Source organism: Lagopus leucura, unplaced genomic scaffold (assembly GCF_019238085.1).
Source record: "Lagopus leucura isolate 7727_CA_CO unplaced genomic scaffold, USGS_WTPT01 Super-Scaffold_100159, whole genome shotgun sequence".
Taxonomy (NCBI): Eukaryota; Metazoa; Chordata; class Aves; order Galliformes; family Phasianidae; genus Lagopus; species Lagopus leucura.
In genome coordinates, this window is record NW_024962335.1 from 5,427,013 (window position 1) to 5,437,139 (window position 10,127).

At 39.2% G+C, this 10,127-nt stretch overlaps 1 long non-coding RNA gene across 3 annotated transcripts; it reads left to right on the forward strand.

The window, feature by feature from the left end:
* The first annotated feature begins 30 nt into the window (after positions 1-30).
* On the forward strand, positions 31-9,456 carry LOC122190489. 3 transcript variants are annotated; one of them, XR_006182144.1, is made up of 3 exons: positions 31-94; positions 272-367; positions 8,588-9,456. It is a non-coding gene; the product is annotated as an uncharacterized LOC122190489 (long non-coding RNA). The 3 variants fall into 3 exon arrangements; XR_006182145.1 differs by having other exon boundaries at positions 58-367; positions 8,588-9,188; positions 9,304-9,456; XR_006182143.1 differs by having other exon boundaries at positions 58-202.
* The last annotated feature ends 671 nt before the right edge of the window (positions 9,457-10,127 follow it).

Below are 10,127 nucleotides of genomic sequence, written 5' to 3' on the forward strand. Positions count from 1 at the left end.
CGCCTCGCGTCCTGCGATCCGCCCATTGGCGGCCTCACGGGAGGAGCGGGGCGGGGCTGTGCCCTGCCGGCACCCGCTCTCCTTCCCGCCGTCGGTACGCGATCTTTTCTCTTTCTTTTTTTCTCCCCGACTAAAGCCTGTCGTTTTTCTTCGCTGTAGGAGCGTCACCCCAAGCAGCAGACTTGGCAAGGAGTGCCTGAGGGTAATTTCAGGAGTCAGTCTGCAGTGCGTGTTTCTATCAGTGCTTTTATCTGCCTCTTCCTTCCTTCAGGGGAGCTGCGGAAAGGACAGAACCTTCAGAGCTGGTGAAAGTTACGGCCCGCATGTCCTGGATCTTCCTTAAATTAACGCAGAACAACTCTAAGTTGTAAGTAACACCTCAGTGAGCGATTTCGCATTAAACAAGCTAGTATTGGCCTCTTCTCCCCCCCTCCCCTTCTTTATTAACCTGTTTGTGCTTTCCACATTTCCCAGTTAGTGTTTGTACTGCACAGAGTTGTCTTCAAATGCTCCTTTAATGATTCACAGAATGGGTTGGGCTGGAAAGGACGTTAAAGCCTATTCATTTTCAACCCTCTGATAAGGTCAGGGTTGCCATCCACTAGACCAGTTGCTCATGATCCCATCCAACCTGGCCTTGAACCAGGGATGGGACATCCACAGTTCCCCTGTGCAACCTGTTCCACTGCCTCACCACCTTTGGAGTAAAAAATTTTCAACATCTTACCTAAATCTCCTCTCCTTTAAACCATTCCCTTTTGTCCTACCACTATTTGCCCACACAAAAAGGCTGTCCCCCTCCTGCTTATAAACTCCCTTTAAGTACTGAAAGGCTGCAGTATGGTCTACCAGGAGCACTCTCCAGGCTGAGCATGCTCAACACCCTCAACTTTTCTCCATAGGAGAGGTGCACCAGCTCTCTGATCATCTTAGTGGACCCGTTCCAACAACTCCATGTCCTTCCTGTGCTGTGTGTCCCCAGAGCTGTACTCTGTACTCCAGATGGGGCCTCACAAGGGCAGAGGAGAGGGGGACAATTACCTCCCTTGTCTTGATGGCCACCCCTCTTAATGCAACCCATGATACAGGTGGGCTTCCCAGCTGCAATGCTTTAAAAAAGTACAAGTAGACTTTTTGTTCTGTTTAAACTACAAAAAAGTTACTGTTACTAGTGGTGTGAATGTTTGTGCAACCTTTCAAATCCTTAGATATGGAAACCAATCTCAAGGGGAAAATACTGCTTCAATAGTTATACTAGGAGAAATAGGTAAAAGCAATTGGAAATGGAAGGCTAAGGTTGCTATCAGACTGTCGTTCAATATGCAGGCATTCATGAAGAAATAGCTTATACTGCAATTACCCTTTTTTTTTTTTTTTTTATCTAGCCTGCATTTTTTACAGCATTTCATCTGACATTGAACTCAAACATCTATAGAATCAGGTTAGTAATTAGGCCAACATGTAAGATTGGTCAGTTACAGAACAGCTCCAAATCAATTATATTTAACCATGAAATTTAGATTTAAAATAGCAATTTAGAAACGCTGGAAGAAGCAGGATTATCACGAGTATGTGAAAAAGGTTTCCATTATTATCTTCTAGTCAGACCTTTCATTGCATACTGGTTATTTGGCTTTACAGCTTCAGAGCTTAAGAGAAGGTTTTCAAAAAATAAATGGTGGGATACATTGACTTAAACTTTGACCTAAGTAAAACTACAGCTTTATGTCATTATTTGTTCTTGTAGGAACACTGAGGTATCCTCAGTGAGTTCACTTGTCCTCCTTACCACTATGGAAGTCTTCCAGCCACTTCTTTCCTGTTTGTCCAGCTATCCCATTTCTCCTAAGGTTTATTGACTGAGTGAAGCCTATCAGCAGGGAAACAGCCAAGCACCCATGGGCTGTATGCATCTGGGAAGCAATTCTAGTACCAGTTCAAGTTGCTGCATTATATTTTCTGACAGAAATTATCCTCTACTTCTGTAATTCACTGTTGCAGTATCTCAGTATTCCTGGTATCTTGTGTTCTGGAAGCCAGTGGGCAGGAGTACTTGGGATTATATTTACAAGCTAATATAAATGGGAGTCAAGTAATAATGAATCTTTCTCCTTTTACTGCCAGCTACATCAGCTGGCATCAGCTACATACATTTCCAGCAGATCAGTATCTTTTATTCATTTTAGAGTATTGCCAATTAACAAAAATCTGTACCTGGCCCTAAAATTCCTGACATAGTGCCAGGTGATAGGCACAAAGTGAAGAAAGAACTGCAACTACTGAAAGGAGTATGGGTATCACTGTTTCTACTGGCTGAAAGTTTCTCAACTTTCAGGGTTTACAAAGTTAATCTGTTCCTTGCTGCTTTCCCTCACCTGAGGGCATTTTGAGGACTCCCAAATGATTGTAGGAGATGAAGTACTCCCTTGTTGCAGATATATAATTAGCTATAATAATTGTAGCTATAAGGCTGGCAGGTAATAGTCTTTATGTAGATTTCTTTTTCTCATTAGCATGCATAGATTTTATTTTTAGAATGATTTTCTGATTCTTGAATCTCCTAATTATTTAGTAAAATTATGAGTTGACATGAACTTTTTTATGGTTGAGAGCAACTGTTCTGTAATATACAGCTGCAATCTGCTATACAGGGTTGTTTGTATGCCATGATGGCAAAGACAAATGGTGCATCAGAAGATGCCTTCCAAGCATAATGCCTCAGCAAGCTGCTGCTTTATCACCCGTGATATTGTTCTCAGATACTGAGTTAAGGTAGTGTGTGTATGTCCAACCAGAAACTGTGCATAGAGGAACGCTAAGATTGTAGCTCAAAGGTATGTGGGTTACCTGGTCACAGTAGGGAAGGACCTGATTAAATTATGTGTTGAATTCAAGGACGCATGGACAAACTTAGTACTTTTCTTGCATACATGTTGCAATGCATACATAAATTAAATTGAGCACATATTGTTTCATAATTACATAGGTAATAATGCATGTGGCACTATATATTGGAAGGCCACAATGACGTCTCCCCAGAGCCTTCCCTTCTCCAAGCTAAACAAGCCCAGTTCCTTCAACCTTTCTTTGTAGTAGAGGTGCTCCAGCCCTCTGATCATCTTAGTGGCCCTCCTCTGGACTTGTTCCAAGAGCTCCACATCCTTCCTGTACTGGGGCTATTTTGCAGTTATAGAACTATTGCAACTTTTTCCTTCTGCATCTTTCCAATCTGCTGCATTGTTTTCTGCTGTGTTAAAAAGAGCTGTGAAATAAGACTGTAAAACTGTGGAGTGCTGTTGGTTTGGAGAAATTTTCTTATCAAAGTCCCATTAAAATCTCTTTACCAACAACATCTAGAACATAAAAGGATTGCAAGCTTGTACATACAGATTTGTAATGCAAGGGTAATTCAGAAAATGTCTGATGTTACTTACAGTCTAAGACGCATATATCTGAGAGATAACTGGAAATTACCTTTTGGGGATGACAGAATAGTTTATTTGAAGAAAGTCACTTGAAACTTTCAAAAATATTGTTTGACCTCAAAGACTTGTTGAAGAGCACTCATAGAAGCTTTTAGTGGGAAAGCTTGGTAGGTGTATTTGTTGTGTATTCTTATACTCTATGCGTACATCATTGTATCAAATTATTTCCTTAGCCTGACAGATCAGATCAGCTGAGTCTAAACAAAAATTGAAATTTCAGGAATGAGCAATGAGTAGATCAGAAGTAAGTTGTAGAGTGTGTTAAGTATCAGAATGCACATGATAAACTGAGGGAAAGTTCAGAAACATTTTTCTTGTTTTTGCGAGCAATCAAAGAGGGAAGGCATAAAAATTAGCTAAACCCCATGCATTGCTTTCCTGTCTGTTAACTCTTCATAGGACTGCAGATCAGTAGGCCTTGATAAGCATCTAGATAGTACAAGATCTGTTTCCAAACAGATCTTTCTAGCTTTCAGCTAGAATGTAGCTGCAGCCCTTTCAAAGCACTGCACTGTGCTCCTGGCAGACCTTTCATCAGCTGGTCTAAAAAACTTGAGGAGACAGCAAACACTCCAGCTACAGAAACTCTAGATTTTCTTGCTGTGGAAACGGGATGCTTATTTTGCCACTAAATGCAAGATAGAACCATAGTCAGATGCATCCGCTTCATGTCACAGCTTTCTACTCTTCACAAAAGGTGAAAGATATGATAGGAGTTTTATGTTAGTGAAGTGCTCGTAACAGTATTACGTAGTTCAGAACGCAGTAAAAAGCCTGATGAAGCTCTTATCAAAGCAAGGCATACATGGCAAATTACCCAATATTTAAGTACTACTAGCTTAATTAAAATATTAATTTACATTTTACATCTAAATCTGCTAATGAGGTAGCTCAGGAAACCTATTAAAATACATGAAAGTTATTGAATATTGAATGGTTTGTATTCATTAAAATCAGTGGCAGCCTCATGTAGATGGCTATGGAGTATTTCGTATTTATAATGTCTGTAATCTGTATCACTGTTCTATTTCCAAATAGACGACATAATCTCCAGTGTAAATCTTCTAATGAAAATGAGTTGCAACTTTTTGAATTGCACTGGTTATAGCTATTCTACTAGCTAAACTAAAACATTTGGATTCATTTTTTTTTGGATTTTTTTTTTCCAGCCAGACAAGTTAGATATTGCATGCAAGTCACATGTATCTCTAATTAGAAATTGGAAGGCATTGTGTTTTAGATCTACATGGTTCTATAGTTCAATAACTATATAGTGGGATGGATTAAAATGTCAAGAGCTTTGATTCCTTAAATAATTAGTTTTATATTTGCATAGATTGATGAAATGGTGACAAATTTACATACATGGTTAAATGACTTTGTAAGGTGTCCTTGATACTTGAAGGTATCCTTGAAATAGGGCAAGAGAGGAAGAATGTGTAACAGGGCATTGCTTAAGCACAGTACAGAAATATAGTAATCTAAATATAATTTTTAATGTTCACAGTAGCTTGCAGCTGATAGATTTTTAAGATTTTTTTTCCTTTTTCACTGTACAATTTGTATTTTTATTGAAGGATACATAAGAGAACTTTTAAGTGCCTGAAGGGAAACACCTGTAAAGAGAAACAGCATAATTTACGCTACAAAACAAATAACTGTCTGAATTAGAAGCTGAGTGGCAGTTACTCTGCCAAAGAATTTGTCTTTAAGTCATTAGAATTTGTGAAAAAAAATGAGTGTGTTATCCAAAGGGTTTTTTTGTTTGTTCCTTTTAATTAGGATAATTTGTATAAAAGAAGCGTATCTTTATAATGACTTCAGGGAATTACATTTCTTAATGTTTCTCCATAAGTACCTTAAAAGCACAGTGAAGGTACTTCACGTAATAATGTGCACTTCAAGTATGCTGCAAGCTCTGTTTAAGCCTTAGTTTCACCTCCAGTGTTCGTTATAAATCATGGTCTCTGTAACGTACACATTTTGTTTGAACCCGTGAGAATACTTGCAGCCACAGATTTTTTTTTCTGATAATGAGATTGGTTTGACTAGTAGAATTTTCTGGGGTAATGGATAACTTCTATCACTGGAGAAGTGGGCCCATGAGAACGTAATGAGGTTCAACAAAGCCAAGTGCAAGGTGCTGTGCTTGGGCTGGGGTAATCCCAGGTGTTTATACAAACTGGGGGAAGATCTCCTTCAGAGCAGCCCTGTGGGAAGGACTTGTGGGTCCTGGTGGATGAGAAGCTGGACATGAGCCAGCAGTGTGCGCTTGCAGCCCAGAAGGCCAACTGTGTTCTGGGCTGCATTAAAAAAGGGGTGGCCAGCAGGGAGAGGGAGGTGATTGTCCCCCTCTACTCAGCTCTTGTGAGGCCCCATCTGGAGTACTGCATCCAGGCCTGGGGCCCGCAGTACAGGAAGGACGTGGAGCTCTTGGAACAAGTCCAGAGGAGGGCACTAAGATGATCAGAGGGCTGGAGCACCTCTCCTGTGAGGAAAGGCTGAGGGAACTGGGCTTGTTTAGCTTGGAGAAGAGAAGGCTCCGGGGAGACCTCATTGTGGCCTTCCAGTATTTGAAAGGAGCGTATAAGCAGGAGGGGCAACAGCTGTTCACAAAGGTGGATGGGACAAGGGGGAATGGTTTTAAACTGAGTGATACAGGGGAGGTTTAGGTTAGATATTAGGATGAAGTTTTTCACGCAGAGGGTGGTGAAGCACTGGCACAGGTTTCCCAAGGAGGCTGTGGATGCCCCATCCCTGGAGGCATTCAAGGCCAGGCTGGATGTGGCTCTGGGCAGGCTGGTCTGGTGGTTGGCGACCCTGCACATAGCAGGGGGTTTGAAACTGGATGATCACTGCGGTCCTTTTCCCAGGCCATTCTAGGATTCTATAATCCTGCTATGGTTTATAGCCATTACATCACTACCTGCATGCCACATGCAATTCTAACTTTAAGGAACATCTTTTCCTTCACCTCTCCTTTCATAGTGTTTTAACAGATGACCAATACTAGTGATATTTGCTGTGTTACCAGAAACACAAGTATGTTGGTAAATAGATTTCTATTTCAGAGCACCTGCATCTACTTTTTCTAGAAATAAGCAGCATTTTCTAAACAGATATGTGGTATGATGACTGTTTCCATTGCATACAGAACCTGGGAAAATTGCATAATCAACTTCAGCAAAGTTTCTGGTAAGGGATGTTTAAAACCAGTGAACACTAATGTGTTTTACTAGGTTCATGAAGTTAGAACAAGTTTTGAAGAATTTATTACAATGTAGCAAAAATTAGAATAAATGTGATGCTTTGGCAGATGCCATATGTTACGGTGTTTGCAGATTATCTCCTTTTAGTACAGCTGAATAACAACTTCATCTAACATTATGTGGTTATTAACTGCAAGAGTGAGTTAATGAAAACTGATGAACTGCCGTGTGAAGATACATAGCTTGATGAAATGTCTGCTTATTGGTACACCTCAAGGCAACGTTATTCATAAAGGAACTAATAATGAGAAGAAACTGAGAAGTGGAATAGACAGGACTAAGAGAAACGACCATAAATTTAAATAAAGATGAACCCTTGATAGATGAACTCACTCAATTTTAGTAGCTTTTCTTGAAGTCCAAACATGGTGAAAACAAATTCTGTCTGAGGTGACGAATTGATGAATAAATGGTGGCACAACATCTGTTTGTTGGATGTTGCAGAGGAACCTGATATTTGCACATAGCAGAGTTCCTGTTGGCAGGAGTTCATGGGGTTTACTATAAACCAGACTTCACTGAAAGTAGATGGGTGATGTTTTCAGTGTTGCAGTGAAAATGTAGAGAATATAAGGAGTGATAAAACCTTAATGCATTTTGCTTGACTAAGCTTTTAGAAAGGAAAAATACTGTATGCTTTCCATTTAAACAGAGAATGTAGAAAAATCACCTTGTTTTACCACCTGCAATTACAATTGATAAGAACACTTCAGGAACCCAAAAAGCTGTCAGAAACTTTTTAAGAAAATACCTCTTGAATGTAGATGGACAGCTATGAAATAAACCATAAGGAAGTGAATGAAGGATGTTCAGATTTGAAGGCTGTGCAATAATCCAGAGCGTATCAGTGAGGATGGGTAGCTGATAAAGTGCCAGTGAAGAAAAAAGACAAGAATGTTGGGGATTTTTTCCTTATCTTGAAGGAACAAAACAGAACAGGATGCATAGGTTTTCTCTGAGACTTTGGGGAATTATGGGATTGAATGAAAAAATAGAAGATGTGCATGTCATTGCTAAATCAGGTATTTTGTATTGATACGATGCTTTTTATTCAGAGATTGTGAGGTACTTTTCCAGTCTGACTACTAGTTTGTTGTACAGGTAGGATTTTACGTAGTCTTGAATTTCTGCAGAGACACACACAGTGCTGAATGCTAAAGACTGCTGTTGAAAAAAATACATTTCAAGGAGTCAAATTTCATAGGGAATTGCAGTAGAATCAGAACCAGAATTCGTATCTGACTCCAAATTCTTATTTCAGGGCTCCAAGAAATTACTGGCAAGCCTCCAAGGACATTAAAAAAAAAAAAAGAAAAATGTGTGGAGATAAAATTCTGAGTTGTAAGAGTTGTTTTTAATTAAAGCTACTTGCTAAAGTTACCTACTGAAGGGCATCACAGAATTTCACTTAACTAATGACATTTTCTGTTCAATAATCCTGATGTGTGCATTGTGTCATGCCTTGTTCAGATGCCATTTCTTATTGCTCTTATCTTTTACTGAATTGAAATCCACAGGATTGCATTTGAGAATTTCTGCTGCTTTTGTTTTCTGCTAGCTACTTGGTTTTTGTTTTGTTTTATAGTATCAGAGTCAAATTGGAAGAACAAGAGAACAGTATTTCTATATTTCTTGCACTACTTTGGATGTTTGCTTGAAATTTAAATGCTGGGAATAATAGAACTCTGGATTATAGGTAGTTTATAGCAAGATATATTAGGTATGTAAACAGTACCTGGATTCATAGCATACTTTAAGACTGAGTCAGAATCCAAGGTTTGTTCTGAATGCTTCTTGCTCTTGTTGATAAAATTCTACTTTTTTTTTTTAAAGTATCTCCTAGCTCAGGGTGAAGCTTAATGGACTTTCCAGTGTCAGCAAGGTATGTCAAGGTTTGTGCAGTGACAGTGTTTAAAGATGCTAGTTTGACTGGCCTGTTTCAGATGGCTTTTAAATCAAATTGTTGTTCTAACTTTGAACTTTCTTGCGTCCTTGTGCCGCATTTATGCTTAGCTGTAGTGCCAAAACAGGCAAACCTAGCAGCTAGCTGCTGCCTAAAGGGTCATCATCGTTTCTTCTATTTCATACCGGCATTAATGTTCATCTGACTTAGGATAGAACTGGTTTAGAGTGCTAAACCAACAAGAATAGTAGTGTGTTCTTCTCTTATTTATTCTTTAATGTGCTCCAGTTCTCCTCAGGATCAGATCGATGCTAATGCTGGTGCACAGTAAGTGATTGGAGTTTGCTGCTAAGTGTTGCACTGTGGCTTTTGGCAGTATTTATTCTGCATGTTCTCTTGGAGAGGCTGTCAAACGACATCCTTAGATGACTCATTTTCTAGGTTTCATCAGCATACAGTGCCACCACATGATCAGCTAGGAACAACAACCTGATCTGCATCACAGCTTGTAATGTTATGCTACTGCTAAAAGTAGGTCAACTCAACTAAAAAGTTTTCTGATTGCTGTAAGGCTTATTGACAGTAAACAAGGTAATTTCAGTAATCACAGTATAGTGCAACGTGTCCCTAATGTTTCTCACACCAGTTCTCCTTCCCTCCTGTGATGTTTACAAGCTGTGTGGTTGTTTACTGATTCCCACCCACTGGCTGTGCAGCTCGTCTTTTGAACTTAGATGAAGATGAAAGAAGTGGAGATAGAAAGATGGATTTGTAAAATAACTTTTTGGCAGATCATCAAGAGCATTTTTCTGCATATATAAATTGCTTTTGTAGATACAGCTTATGAATTTGCTAAATAAAGACTGTATCATAGCATCTTGATTTTTCTCAGTGCTTTGTTTATACTTAAACTGAAATTTGCTGTCAGCTGGTCACCAGGTAAGACCTTGAGATTAAACTGCCTTCTACCAAGTATGCACACTAGATAATGTGGGTTTTGCCCCACAACCTTGAGTTAATCTCTTTTATTACTTCTTCCTGTCACACTGAGCTGAAATATCTGTTCATCAAGCTTCTCCCCTGTCTCTACATTCTGATGGGCTAAGAACACCTCTGCATTACCAAGTTCCACCTTTTCCACAAGTTTCTTCTTAGTCTGTTATTCTTACTCTGTATGAGATAGTGGAGAGAGGCTCTGCTGTCTTTTCTGAGAAGAAATTGCTTTTTTATTTGTGCCATTAATTTCACATTTGCATTTTACAGTTTGCAGTTTAAAAAAACACAGGTTTTGTACTTTTTTTCTTATTTGGATTTTATAGAAGTCCCCATTCATATTAGGATTTTTAACTATGAAGATGATACTCAACATCGTGCCATACATAGTTAATTAGAGATTATCTACAACCTAAGTAATCCATCACAGGAGCAGAGATAGTTGAGCTAATTCAACACATCTCATTGCTACTTCAC